Source organism: Podarcis bocagei, assembly GCF_964188305.1.
Source record: "Podarcis bocagei genome assembly, chromosome: W".
In the NCBI taxonomy this organism is placed as follows: domain Eukaryota; kingdom Metazoa; phylum Chordata; class Lepidosauria; order Squamata; family Lacertidae; genus Podarcis; species Podarcis bocagei.
Window position 1 is genome coordinate 96,281,801 of NC_138131.1, and position 15,000 is coordinate 96,296,800.

Sequence of the window (15,000 nt, forward strand, 5' to 3'; positions counted from 1 at the left end):
CCAACCTGGCGTTGGTGCAGCAGGGATGGGGTTTTCAATCACCCCAAAAATCCTCTGATTCTGAAGCAGGGCTTTCATCTTTACAGACCATGAGGAATAATTGTCATTAGTCAGTGGAGGTGGGTAAGGTAAGCCTCCTCCCTTCTTGGCATCCATTTTGAATCCAAGCCTCAGCTCTCACTCTCGAGCCTGTAAAATTCCAAGAGTCTATTGGCTGTTTACTGCCTCACTTGGCAGTTAAACACAGGCTGTTTTGAAAGTCCTTTCAAGAGCAGTGAGATATTAGACAAAACAAACGCTGTTTACCAGCCTCTCACAGTCCCAGCCCCTCTTCCGTTGTTGGCCGGTAACTTTCCACTTTACTGACGTTTCGTTGCTTAGCAACTGGACATTCCAGGCTTATCAAGACTCAGGTATGCGAAATATGTGGCTCTCTTTCAGTGCTGGTTTCATCCAAAAGCAGACACTCAGTGAACCGAAGAATGTCTCAATTCGCGTTCACTCTCACAGCCATAAAATTAGCATACCTTAGGGGTTCCGTTGCTCAGCAAAAACACCTCCTCCGGTGCTTCCATCCGCACGCTACCATATCTTCCTTATCTCCTTGCAGAGGATGAAGTACGCTCCATCAACCTCTCTTGTTGCTTTCATGGATCAAAACCATCCTCTGCTACCAGATGTTGGGAATCAAGCCTTTATTAGGAGAACCTGGCAACTCTCTAGGCACCCGGCTTGATCTCCTGATGACCTCCCTGTCTGCATTCCCCAGCAGGATACAGGCTAGGTCGTGATAGGCGATCCTTCTCAGCGTGAGAAGAACACCCCCCCTCTTTCCTGCCCCCCCCCCGGCAGGGGAAAGAGATAGACAGAAACATATTTACATGCCTTTATTTCTGTCTTTGCAGCGTTACAGAAAAACACGACTGCTCTCTTCAAACTCCAACAGCCGAGAGACAAACTCCACCTGTACTTCCTGTACAGCTCATATTACGCTCTCAGCTAATTCCGGTGCTCTCTGCACTGTTAATTGACTGTCCCTCTGTTTCCCACGGAACAGTCCCAACATTCCCATTATGTTTTGCTTTCAAGCTACCAGCTCGTGGCCGCATTGCTTCTATATTGTAACAGATACATCATATCCTACAGGAGCACAGGAGGAGGCAGGAATGATGGATGTAAAATCTGACAGGTGAGAAACATTGAGGCTTAAAGAGAAGGAGCAATCTGCCATGCAGGGTTTGTTTGTTTTTTAAGTTGCTGTTTTACTTGCTAATGTTAGGAGTAAAAAAACCCCACTTATTGATCTATTAGTAGATCCCAAGCTTCCATTGATGTTTCTCAAACGAAAGGGAAAAGCATTCCCCATGTATTTGCTACAATACTCTGCTCCTCCTTGTAGATGACAAGCCTTGCATATTCTCTCTCTCTTTCTCTCTCTAAATTTGAGAATTCTATTTGTTCTTAAGCTGAATCATTTGTAAACTGTTGTGCTTTTGAGGATGTTGGAGGAAGAGGCACTATCCTCCTTGCCTTGACTGAAAATCCCCCCCACTTTTAAAAATCATGGCATTGTCCTCCAATCTCCTCTTCTAGCAGCCTTTCCAACTAAGTTCATCACCTGTGGAGTTAAGAGTGCACTGCTATTAATCTCTTCCATGACATCTTCCCTTGCAATTCACTGTCATTTACTGTTAATTCCATAGGTACCCTCCAGACTACTTCCTAGATTATGACTCTAAAGCAACATGACCCTCTTGTTTTCCCTTATGCTGTTTTTGGTGGCTCTCCTTTCTGTCCGTTCATCAGCCACATGCTCAACATCTTATGGTCCCTTGGCATCAGGAAGATGAGACTTCCAGCGTGATTGACCAGAATGCTGCAACATGATTGCTGGCAGGAGTGAGACCTTGTCAGCATATAACACCTGTGCTCAAAGATCTGCACTGGCTGCTGATTTGCTACCAGGCCAGGTTCAAGGTGTTACTATTGGAAGAACCCTTTGGCTAGAGGACTGCCCTCTGTAAAGTAGGACACTTAGACACCCTAATGGTAAAAAGTGTTTTTCAACCCAGTTGACTTGGTGGAACACCAATCAGGAAAACTATATTTCCCCCAGTTCCTTGAATGCCCCTTTATCCAGAGCAGCCCCACTCGGTCAAGGCCAATAGCTGGAAAGCAATAGGGATCACACACACACATGGAATGAATGGAGGGATGGATGGGCGTCACAGACACTTTTAAACTACACTTTGATATCACCCCAGACAATCTCCCACATCAAACAGCCCACTTAGGTAAGGTCTCTGTACATAGCTGGTTTTCCTGTCTGGTTCTTGAAAACCCCCTACTCAGAAATATTTTTTTTATCAAAGAGTGAATAAACTTTTACAGCCTATGGACAACACTCCCATGCAGTCAACCTTCCAGGGCCTGCAAACCAGTGGGGCTGGGACAAACAGTGAGTGTGGCTGATAAAAAAAGAGGGTGAGGCCACCTGTCTCTTTTTCATATGCTTCTCTCTGTAGTGCCAGATCTAGGGCAGTGCAGGCTGTTCCCCTGCTCAGGGTGCTGAGCCAAGGGGGCATAAAATAATAATAATAGTAATAATAATATTGGTAGTAGCAATAATAATAGTAATAATAATAGTAATAATTAATACTTATATTCATGTGGGTACCTACTGAGAAACCCCATTAAAAAGCAACTGTACCAAAAGGAATTACTGTGGAAATAAAATATATTGGGGGAAGTGCCAAATTTTGTCCTCACTTAGAAAACCGTATTACCAAAGTCTACCCCTGCTCTCTGTCATTCATACACAAATCCACATGCATGCAGGTAAAAGGTAAATGTAAGGTAAAGGACCTTACATACATAGTCAAAGGCGTCTATGCGGTGTGGCGCTCATCTCACTTCAGGTCATGTGGCCAGCATTCTGGTGCACCGGGACACTGTGATAGAAGCCAGAGTGCATGGAAACGCCGTTTACCTCCCCCCTGGAGCAGTACCTATTTATCCACTTGCACAGGTATGCTTTCAAGCTGCGAGATTGGCAGAAGCTGGAACAGAGCAACAGGAGCTCACCCTGTCTCAGGGATTCGAACCACCAACCTTCTGCTCAGCAAGCCCAAGAGACTCAGTGGTTTAAGACCACAGCTCCACACATAATGCTCCCACACATCCATTTTCATGCATAACACACCTGCTCATTCACTCACACTCATTCTTTTTCATTCCCTCTCTTTCATGTTCAGGGATTGACCAACAAGCCTTCTTTGCACAAGGTGAGAAAGAAACATTTTCATCACAAAATTGCACAGATGCCACTCCAGCCCCATCTTGACCATCATAGTATCTCTCATCTTTCAACTTACATGCCCGCTTTCTCTCTTGCACCATGCGGAATGAAACTGGTCTCCATATCCCTAGACGGGAAATGCTTGGGTCCACATAGTAGCAGGGCCCAGGACTCTCCGTGATCGAGATCACTTGCAAAGGAAAGAAGAATTGTCTGCATGAGGCATGGTGTGGATTCTGAGCTATTTAGCTTGGTTGCAATGACTGACTTCCTATCCGATATCAATTAAAGGCACCCACTAGCTAGATAGCAGTGAATATGTTAAGCTCCGCCCCCCTGCACCTCCATTCCTGTTATCCTTCAACATGGCTTAAGTGTAGATCATCCTCTTCCCACTAAGGTCCACAGCTGTACAACTGAGAACCCTGATTTTTGTGCAACCATAATAATCAGCAGTATAAGACCCTCCAGCCCTTGCTGGACTACAACTCCTATCATTCTTGACCATGCTGACTGGGGCTGATGGGAGTTGTAGTCAAGAAACAACTACATTAGCCCCCTACATGCAGTGCCATTGATCCAGTTGGAATGGAAACTTTGGAAAGCCACCCAGCTCTTGATCATGGATCACCCAGGTCCCATCAACTGTGGCCCCGATAATTAGAGAGTCCCAAAAACACAGGTTGTCAATCTCTGTTCAAATGTTTTGCCAGCAAATTTAACAGTTGTTTAGCCAGCTTCACCCTGTGGGTCAGTTAATGCTGTTGGGAAAACCCAAATAACACAGAACCTAACTTGTCAGCATCTTACATCTTTCACTGGATTTCACACGCATTGTGTAGGCTGGCTCAGCATACTTGGTGAAGTCATGGTCCTTAATGCCAGTGAGAGGCTACCTACCATACTTCCCAGGTCCTGGCCCTGCAAGAGAACCACAAGGGGGGGAGGAATAAAATAATGGGAAGACAACCCGGAACCATTAGCATTTGCAGATTATGAGCTGCCACACTGGGTAAAAGGGCAAAATGGAATAATATATTGTGTTGAATAATATATTGAATAATATATTGGGTTTTGGAGCTACAGCTCTCTAGGTGTTGTTGTTGTTGTTTAGTAGTTTAGTCGTGTCCGACTCTTCGTGACCCCATGGACCAGAGCATGCTGGGCACTCCTGTCTTCCACTGCCTCCCACAGTTTGATCAGACTCATGTTTGTAGCTTCGAGAACACTGTCCAACCATCTCATCCTCCGTCGTCCCCTTCTCCTTGTGCCCTCCATCTTTCCCAACATCAGGGTCTTTTCCAGGGAGTCTTCTCATGAGGTGGCCAAAGTATTGGAGCCTCAGCTTCACAATCTGTCCTTCCAGTGAGCACTCAGGGCTAATTTCCTTAAGAATGGATGTGTTTGATCTCCAGGTGTTGCTGCACTGCAACTCCCATCATCTCTGACCACTGAACCAGACTGGCTGGGGCTGATGGAAGTCCCACAACATACTTTTCTTCTCCCTCTGGTAAAATCTCGCTAGCCTTGGGCCAGGATATTTGCATTGCAATAGGAAGTGAGCATTACAAGGCACCTGAATTCTTCTGTGGCTCGGACTATAATTCAAGCCAGAGAAGATTTCCCATTTTACTCAACCACCTATGCTCTGCCTGTACTTTCCCAACCCCCTTCCTTCATCCCCTTTAAACAAGCGTTACCCTGGTAGGACAACAGCAGTGGTGACATACCAGCCACAGGAAAAGGAAAACAAAAGAAAAAAAATATTATTAGCCTGACTCCCTCCTTTGGCAATCTTCACAGAACTCTAGCCCAATGGTTGCCATCAATTTGATTTGAATAAATTTTATAATGAAATGATTTTAGAATGTTGTATTATTTTATTGTTGTTAGCTGCCCTGAGCCCAGCTTCGGCTGGGGAGGGCGGGATATAAATAAAGTTTATTATTTATTATTATTTATTAACAAGGAAATATGCACTGTCTCGCATGCTAGCAGTACTCTTGGAAGAAAGTTCTGATGGTGACTGAGAAATGTAGATCAGTTTCCTTCTTGGGTTTCCACAAGAACAAAAAAGGAACCCTGATGGGAGGCGGCGTCAAGATGGCGATGAGGTAAGACGCATTTGCCGGAGTTCATCTCGAATCCTCTTTAAAATCTGTGTTGTGGCTCCCAGCCTTGCAAGTTTTTGCTGAAGATTGTATGGGTGTTGGAGCCCATGCCAGGAGTTCACATTGTTGATAACTGTAAAGCCTGCATCGTAAATCAGCTTTAATGAGCAGATAATTGTATTCTCCGGCAGCCTTGGAAGCAGCCTTCGACTTACTGGCTCTCCGCCAGCTCACATTCAGTTGTTGTTTTTATTTCTACCACTTTTTACTACCTTTCTACCACTTTTTACTACCTTTTAAGCACCGCTATTTTAAAAGACTTATAACGATGGGCCAAGGCAAACGCCTAAGGGATTGTGACGAGGCTCTGCCCTCCCCAAGAGCCAAACAATTAAAAACCGACCCCCCCGTGCCTGGCAAACGGAGTGACCCCATTGAATTCTGCTATAGGGTGAAAACTCAGAACCGTTTCTACCCTCTAACGTCTCCAGAAAAAATGTCAACACCAGAGGAATTATTTTTACCTCAGATTAAATCTGCGGACGGCAAGCTTGGAGGAAGAGGGTATGTCCCACTGAGGGTGGTGCAGGACGCCGGAGCTGAGGACTGCGCAAGACAAGAACAACATGAACATCTCCATCTTGTGGTCAGAACCCTTAATTGCATATTCAAGAAGATTGATGTGCTATCCTCCCAGCTATGTAACCTCGAACAGAAAATTGATAACTCCTGGTCAAAGTTTAAACCAACTGTAGACACAGGGGAATTGAAGTGCCAGAGGTCCATACCTTCAACCAAAAAAAGAAGTGTGATCCCTAAATATAAACCAAATCCTGCACTGAAACACCAAGCGTTGTCCCTACAACCTAAGAAAATCTGCCTAAACATCGGGGCAGGGTCACCAAGGTGGCTTACTCTGAGTGGGGTTAAAAAGCATCTAAGCAATCTCCTAAACATAGAAATCTCACAATGTGATCTCATTGCAGTATTACCCTTGAACCAGCACCTCAGGCAACAGAAAGTGATGCTTGCGTTTTACTCTCCAAGGATCCCTTCAGCTATCATCAGGCAGAAATCACTCTTGGCTAGGTATGATATCATCCCAACAAGAGTTTTTATGGATAGCATGATCCACCCCCTTCTACTTGCCGGTCACGGCACGGAGCGGACTCTGTCGGAGAGGTCGGGAGTACCTCAGGACATTGAGCCTCCTCTCCCGGAGGATATCCACCCGCACCAAAACTGGATTTACCCTACGCCCCCACGAGCTCTAAAGAAACCCACTGGCGCAAGTAATTCTCTGACCCCGCCGGAGGAAAGAGAGCTTTTAGCCACCTTTGGCGACCTTCCAACGAGAGAATAACAAGAAATAATTGATAGACTAGAAGTACTTAATCATCAGCTCATACATGTCCAGAAGAACGGAAAAGTTCTGCCCACTTTTCAGGACTACCCTGCCAGCTTTTCGGAGTCGTGTTTTAAGGAAGCAGGAAGTCTTCCTCACCTTAGTCCTGCTCCTAAACCCATGTCTCCCCCATTTGTGGGCAAAACCCACCGACGCCTGGCAGACCCAGGTCTTGCCCCACAAGTTGGCCTCTCACCTCAACTCTTGATAAATTTTGACTCGCCCTCCAAGAGTCCCCCGCTGAGGAGTGTATCTCAGAGTTCCTTCCACCAAAACAATTCCTTACCATCTAATCCATCAATGCCGGAACTGGAGTCCTCTTATTCCCCTGAGCGGCATAGACCCGACATACAAACGGTACCAGTACGCCAAGCATCCCCTGTACCTTCACCAGCATCAGGTCATGGGAGTGCTCCACCTACATCAAAAAATGGCCCGGATTTGATTGAAGACCCGGCCGGACATATAAATCAAATGGTTTCATTGGCGACCTTCAGCCCTCGCGGTGGGGCAGTCTCAGCAAATCCTGTGGAGTTTCCCACTGAAGTGTCCACCCTTGGGTTACCCAGCGGGAGACCCGTTTTGTCGCCTCAGTCAGAATACTTCACTACCAACTTCAAGACTAGGTACCTTCAGCAGGTGCCTGCCGTGCAAAGTAAAATAACTGACTTTTTTGCGGGGTCTGCCCTGCCTCCAAAGGACTCACATCTCTCCCTGAAATGACAGCGAATTGGGCACAACAGGAACTCCCCCCTATCAGTCCTCAGCTGGAACATTGCGGGCTGGAGGGGGAAAAAACTTGACCCAGAATTCCTGGAGTATATTAACCTGTTTCATATCATCTTGCTCCAAGAATCGTGGGAAGTAGAGAAAATTTCCCTAAATGGCTTTGAGCTTCTAGAACTCCCTGCCTGCCCCTCCCTGAAAGGAGGCCGCCCTAAAGGGGGCCTAATAATAGGCATCTCCCTCAACCTACATTCTAAACTTACTCTAGTACAGGCCTTGCCTCCTTACGCCCTTACTGGACTGATTGCGGGGGAAAAGATCTCACTTCTAGTTACAAATGCTTACTTGCCACCTGGGGGCTCTTCCTCCGAACTGGGCTCTAAATGGGGCTCGCTAGAAGAGCATTTGCTCTCATGCTATGTTAAGTTTCCTAACACCCCGGCCATAATAGGTGGCGATTTTAATGCCCGCACAGCAGCAAATTGGGACTCGCTAACCAAAGCCAAATGGTGGGTTACCCCAAACCTTGATAATTATGAGCTGGAACATATCATGAGGAGAACTTCTAAAGACCAACGAGTTAACGAGGCTGGAGTACTCCTCTATCAAATGGCCATCCGTTTAAATCTGGTCCCCCTAAATGGAACATGCCTCCCTGATATTCCAGGGGATTTCACTCATCTGAGCGTTAAATCAAACAGCGTTCTCGATTACCTGCTGGTTTCCAGTGATATACTTAAGTGTATCTCCACCTTTAAGATCGAGAATGTACAATCTAGTGACCATCTTCCCCTTGTAGCCAAGCTCTCCCTGAACTGGCAGTCAGAGGCCCATAGACATGCGACCCAGATGGTAACCAACGAATCTCTCCAACTAAGAGGAATCAAATGGTCGGAGACCCAGGCTCAAAGGTATCAGGAATTCTTTCAAAAAGAAATCCTCGGGCCCCATTCCAACATAGACTCTGCCTCAGACGAGTATAGCATAGTGTTGAAACGCTTCCACCACCATACGACTGATCTTACGTCCTTCTTCAGGCTACCACCCAAAATATTAAATCGAAACGAGTATACTTACGGTGCCCCCTGGTATAATTCTTAGTGTAAACAAGCAAGACAGCGCCTCCGTGCTATATATAATGTGTACAAGACCTCCGATGCATCTACTCTGCCAGCTAGTTATGCACAAGCCAAGCAAGTTTACAAACGCACGCAGAAAACTGCCAAACGCGAGTGGCAACAGAATCGCTGGCAGGCCTTGATTACTGCTTCAAAACCACATAGATCCAGGGAATTCTGGTCTTTGATTAACAGAAGGGCGAGGAAATTCCCAAGGGCAGTCATCCCAGCACCGACATGGGAATTGTTCCTGAAGAAATGTTTCTCACAGGCAGATGCTCCCTCCGACCATCTGATGCATCTGTTTTCCCACCTACCTATTTGGCCTCCCACCGATCCGGACGAAATAGCCAAGCTAATAGCCCAGCTGAAACCGGGCAAAGCCCCAGGGCCCGACCTGATCCCTGCTGAAGCCATCAAACTACACCCAAAATGGTGGGCTGACATCTTGGCCAAAACCTTCGACGCAATCAACGCTTCTGGTCTCATCCCCAAAATATGGAAGGAGGCCATTATAGTACCAATTCATAAAAAAGGTTCTCCAATGGAGCCGGAAAACTACCGTAACATCAGCCTCCTTTCGATCATAGGGAAAATTTATGCCAGCTTTTTGCTGACTAAACTATTGCGATGGGCAGACGAGACTAATCAGATTGGTCACGAACAAGCAGGGTTCAGAATTAAACGTTCAACAACTGATCATGCGATAGTTCTTTACCATCTGGCACGGAAGTACTCGTCCCCCCCCCCCCCGGGGCTACCTTTGTGCTGCCTTCTTAGATCTAAAGGCAGCCTTTGACAGCGTTCCTAGAAATATTCTTTGGGAGAAACTTGCAAAACAGGGCATCGATAGAAGACTCTTATGGCTTATAAGCCAGCTCCACGAAGGTACCCTTGCCAGAGTGAGACTTACTCCTGCGGGCGACCTCACAAATTCGATTCCAATAAACAAGGGAGTGCGCCAAGGATGTATATTAGCTCCCTGCCTATTCAACCTATTCATCAGCGACATGCGAGCACCCCTAGTCAACTCATCTCCAAGTACACACGCGCCTAGACTAGCGGATTACCACTGTCCACTCCTTTTATACGCGGACGACGCGGTAATTCTATCTTATACACGTGTTGGACTAACCAGAGCTCTGAAGATCTTTGCCACGTACTGTCAACTCAACCAATTAACCATCAACCATGCTAAATCTAAGATTCTGATTTTCGCCAGAAGTCGGAGATTATACAAATGGAAGCTTGGTGGAGCAAAAATAGAGCAAGTCCTAAAATTTCAATACCTAGGAGTTATTTTTCAACACAATTTGGGGTGGAAAGCACAAATTCAACACCTACTCAACAAGGCCAAAACTCTGTCATATGCGCTCCTCCGATTTTTCTTTTCGGATGGAGCTTTGCATGTTCCCTCGGCCCTAAAGGTGTTCAAGGCAAAAGTGGTTCCCGTGCTTGCTTATGCTGCCCCGCTCTGGGCCGTGATGACAGATCTTGCTCCTCTTGAGACTTTGCAAAACCAATTCCTACGTCGGCTCCTAATGCTCCCCCTGTGCGTAAGCAACGCAGCCATCCGATTAGAATTGAAGATCGCATCCTTAGAAACTTGCCTGTGGAAGCAAGTCTTCAATTATTGGTTATCATTGTGGCACAGATTACCAGACCATTACCTTGTCCAATGCCTATGGCGAGATGAATTCTCCAGCCTTTGGACTAGTAGAATTCATGCCAAACTCCTGAGTTATGGAATCTCTCCCCTAGATTCCCTAAAACTAGATCAAATCACTGCTCAAAGACTGATCCGCCAAAGACTGGACGACATCGATTTACAGCGAAATTATACGCTGGGGGGAGGTGTTTGTTCGCCCCAGAACATTGGTATCACTTTAACTTACTGCGTTCCATCATACCTCTCCTCCCTTTCGTCTGTTGCCCATAGGCTGGCCTTCACCAAGGCGAGGTTTAACGTTTTTCCCTCTAATGTCCTGAGACATAGATTCTCAAAGGGCCAAGCCTCCGCCATGTGCGAATGTGATAAGGAGACGCCGGAGTCGCTTCAGCACATTATGTTCACTTGCCCCTTGTTCAATGTGCCACGGGCAAATTTGTTGGGATTAATCATACAGAAGCTAGAGGGTACCCCACCAAAATTCCACCTTGCCCAAATCTTGCAGGATAAGGACATCCATACGACACTGAAAGTGGCTAGGTTCCTGGTCGCTGTCCTTACCCAAAAGCGCTGCCAAGGAGCACTACAAGTTAATTAAGGTGCAGCATGTCATTCCTTCCTTCCATTCCATACTACAGTATTTTATTGTTATAGTGGTGTTTTAGCGGCTGTTTTTTCCCACGTGCAAAAACTGTTATTTATGTCTTGTTTTTATCTGTATGGGCCTACGGCCGCAATAAAATTTCTTTGAAATTTCTTTGAACCCTGATGGATCAAGCCAGCCAGCCACCGAGTCCAGCATCCTGTTCTCACAGGGGCTAACCAGATGCCAGAGGGTCTTTCAACAATGCTGTTGAACACATCCAGACTGGCAAAGATATAGGTACCTCTGTATTCCTGATCTCCTTCTCTCTCTTGCCCCATCTATTCCCACAGCTCACCTTTATACTTGGCACTGATGGACGCATACTGCTTCTTGATGGCCGGCACTCTGGCTGGATGCTTAGAGATACCAGAAAGACAACTAACAGGCTGAGCTGCACCTTTGGCTCTGGAAGTCGGCATTGGAGTGTGCCCACTGCAGTGGGGAGTCGTATGTGTCACCAGTGCTCTGGGGAATGAAAGTAAATGAATGAATGCAAGTCCAACCTGCAATAAAATGTTGCACCATGGAGTGTTGCAGCTCAGGGTTCCAGCTACTCCGTTCTACCCCACCCCAAACAGTATTCAATTTCCACTAAGTATGCTAAGTTCACATTGGGCTATTTGGGGAGGGGGGAGTGTTCTCCTCTGAGGGATCCTATCCTATCCTATCCTATCCTATCCTATCCTATCCTATCCTATCCTATCTTCAAACCTTGCCGTTTTCTCCAGGCTTGCTGAGCCCTCCGTCTTGCACAGATGGTGCTGTTTTGGCCACATAAGGACCATAAGTGCTAAAAGAATGGAGATTGCTGCTTGTTTATGTGATTTAACGGCATGTACCTAGGCCAGGGTAGCCAACATCCCAAGAGCTTGTTGGACTCCAACTCCCATCAGCCCCAGTCACCATGGGATGATGGGAGTTTTAGTCCAACAACAGACAGAGAAGAGCCCCTTTGCAGCCCCTGCACTGTAAGGGCTAAGGGAATGAGGGTGAATCTAGAGGTCTGTGTGCCTTTGTTTATTTAAACCAGGAATGGGAGGCTCAGCCCAGGAGCCACATGCCACCAACCAGACCTCTCTCTCTCTGACCATTAGCACTCTCTCCAGGTCACAAGCCTCCCTGCCCCTGCTTTGTGCCCTCTTCAAGTGCTTTTGCCTGGCTGGAATGTGAGAGCAAAGCCTCTTGCTTTCCTGAATGAAGATGGGGGCAGGGGTAGGTATAGAAACTTGGAGGGTATGTGGAGCTGGATTATAGCCTAATGCACAAAGAGTCCCTCCTGTTGCTCCACCCAGTTTTTGTATCTAACCCCATTCAACACTGGTACATGGCCCTCAGATGGTTATCAAATATGGCCCTTGCACTAAAAAAAAAAGCTTATCGACCCCTGATTTTACTGCCCCCCCCCAGCCTGCCTTTCAACAACAAGGTCCCCAAGGCAGCTCAGAACAATTTAAAATGAACAACATGGAATGAAATTGCAACCATAAAATATAATTGCAAGCAGCTCAAGCAACAGTACCACGATCCCAAACAGCAGAAGGAAAACAATAGAAATGATTAATAGCAAAATAGCCATGTAGAAAACACACCAAAAGAAACATGCAAGGGGAACCAGCAGGCAGGAGTTGGGGAAATAGTTTCATGTGTGTTGATAGCATTAAGCAAAGCCCCAATAAACAGCGCTTAGTTTAACTATGGAACTCCCTCCCACAGGAGGCAGTGCTGACCACCAACATGGATGGCTTTTAAAGAGGACTGGATAAATTCACAGAGGAGGATAAAGCTATCAATGACAACTAGTCAGGACAACAGTGGAATTTGCTGCCAAGGAGTGTGGTGGAGTCTCCTTCTTTGGAGGTCTTTAAGCAGAGGCTTGACAACCATATGTCAGGAGTGCTCTGATGGTGTTTCCTGCTTGGCAGGGGGTTGGACTCGATGGCCCTTGTGGTCTCTTCCAACTCTATGATTCTATGATTCTATGATTCTATGACTATGTCCTGCTTCTGAATACCAGCTGCTGGAAACATGGGAGGAGAGTGCTTGGATCCTGCTTGCAGGTTTCCCACAGGCATCTGGTTGGTCACTGTGAGAACAGAATGCTGAACTAGATGCCCTTTGGCCAGATCCAACAGATTCTTATGTTCTTACGTTCTTATTTGTTCGCAGCAAAGCACACTCACCATTGATGTGTGGAATTTGCTGCCACAAGACTTGTTGAACCTAGGATAACTCAGTTGGTGCAGCATGGGACTCTTAATCTCAGGGTCATGGGTTCGAGCACCATGTTGGGTAAAAGATTCTTGCATGGCAGGGGGTTGGACTAGATGACACTCATGGGCCTTCCCAACTCTACAGTTCTGTGATTCAATGATGGACGAAAGGCTAGATAGGGATCTCCATCCTTTTCAGTAACATGCATTTGGGGACCCATTTCTTCATCATTGACCATATATTTGCATGGTGGAAGTATTGGTGGAAGTCCTGACCCACCAGCTGAAGACCTAGATGGCATTGAAGGGGGAGTATTTATTTAGCTAGTTGTTTTCTTACATTTATATCCTGCTTATTTTTGGCATGAGTAAGCTGTCGCCTGCCCTTTTCCAGGTACCAAAATACTGATTCCAGACATTCCAAGCATAAGTCTGACCCTTCCCCCCGGAGAACCACAACTGTGTCCACCCTAATCCCAGAGCCCTTCAGGACAGAGGAGCAGAATGAAGGGAGCACCCCCTCCAGAGCATGAGACCAGGCCTGATCCCTCACCCTGAGCACTTTGGAGGGGGTGGGGAATAAAACTTAAATACAGGGCACAAAAACAATGCCTTTTGTCATCTCCTTGTTAGTGGCATGGTCTGTGGGGCAGCATTTGGAGAATACAAACAATTTCTTCTGTGTCTTTCTAATTCTCTGGAGTTTCTAAGAGAGGTGGCAACTGGCCTTTGCATTGCTATGCTCCCTAACCCTAATCATGCTAATACACAGCAAACAAAGGTCTTAGGATTTCAGTTACCAATCAAAGTAGCAATTGGTTGTGTCAGTCACCCATACCGCTGATGCTGCTTCTCTGGATGGAATGGAAATCTGGATGTAGATTTCAATAAGGAGTGGGGATGTTACTCAGCTTTCCAATTCCTCCTCTACCCCCTCCTTTTTGGAACATAAACAATGCCTCATGTCGCAATTCGCTCCCAGGTTGCCCAGGCGATGCTGATGCAAGTGTGGAACCAGACTTGTTTATTTCCATATTACCATGGTTCTGGCAGAATACTCTCCCTCCCCCTCCCTCCCTCCCTCCCTCCCTCCCTCCCTCTCTCCCCCCCCCTCTCTCTCTCTCTCTCTCTCTCCCTCTTTGTGTGCTGCTAATACAAGTCCTCCTTCCTTGCAAGTTACCAGCCGGGGGGGGGGGGAGAGCCACAAGCCCAAAATACCACATTTTGTTTCATAAGACCCATGGGCATAGCTAAGGGGGGGGGGGACAGAGGGCAGCTGCTCCCTATCAAATAAAACAATAGAAATACTTAACTGACCAATCATGTCATTTCTGCCCCGCTAACAAAAGTCCTCGCTATGCCCATGCTAAGACCATGTTCCCCATTCCTTTGCCTTCATATGATATAGTATTCATTGATTTTTTTTGTTCCATTTTTTCGTTTTATTTGCAGCATTTGTATTCTAACCTTCCCCCATTCCCAGGAGCTCAGAGAGGGGTGTTTGCACAGGCTGCCTGGGCAACAATGACCACATCCCAGTTAAAATGAAACAAAAAGTCCAGAAAGCATAAAAAAATGAACCTCAAAGCAAAAGAGAATGTTTCTCAATATGAACAGAGGGATGGAGAGGAAATTCAGTTCCCTTAACATGAAACTGACCCAATTCACCCTTCCTTAAACAAGAGGCACACTGAAACGCAGCTTTCTTTTGAAATTTGCACTTCTTGGAATTTTGCCACATGGTTCTCCAACAAAAAACAATGTGGACATACTGTCAGGGAACTGACATCGGAGCAGAGGGGAGAGGCGAGGCTCCC

At 46.5% G+C, this 15,000-nt stretch overlaps 1 pseudogene across 1 annotated transcript in view; it reads right to left on the minus strand.

Moving 5' to 3' along the window:
- Nucleotides 1–15,000, minus strand: part of LOC308578232 (protein CIMAP1C-like) — a 44,704-nt pseudogene that overhangs the window by 14,427 nt on the left and 15,277 nt on the right. The window contains exons 2-4 of the transcript in view: nucleotides 11,269–11,329; nucleotides 4,109–4,219; nucleotides 3,375–3,488 (exon numbers count right to left, since the gene is read on the minus strand). The product of the transcript in view is annotated as a protein CIMAP1C-like (transcript). The remainder of the gene's footprint in view (nucleotides 1–3,374; nucleotides 3,489–4,108; nucleotides 4,220–11,268; nucleotides 11,330–15,000) is intronic.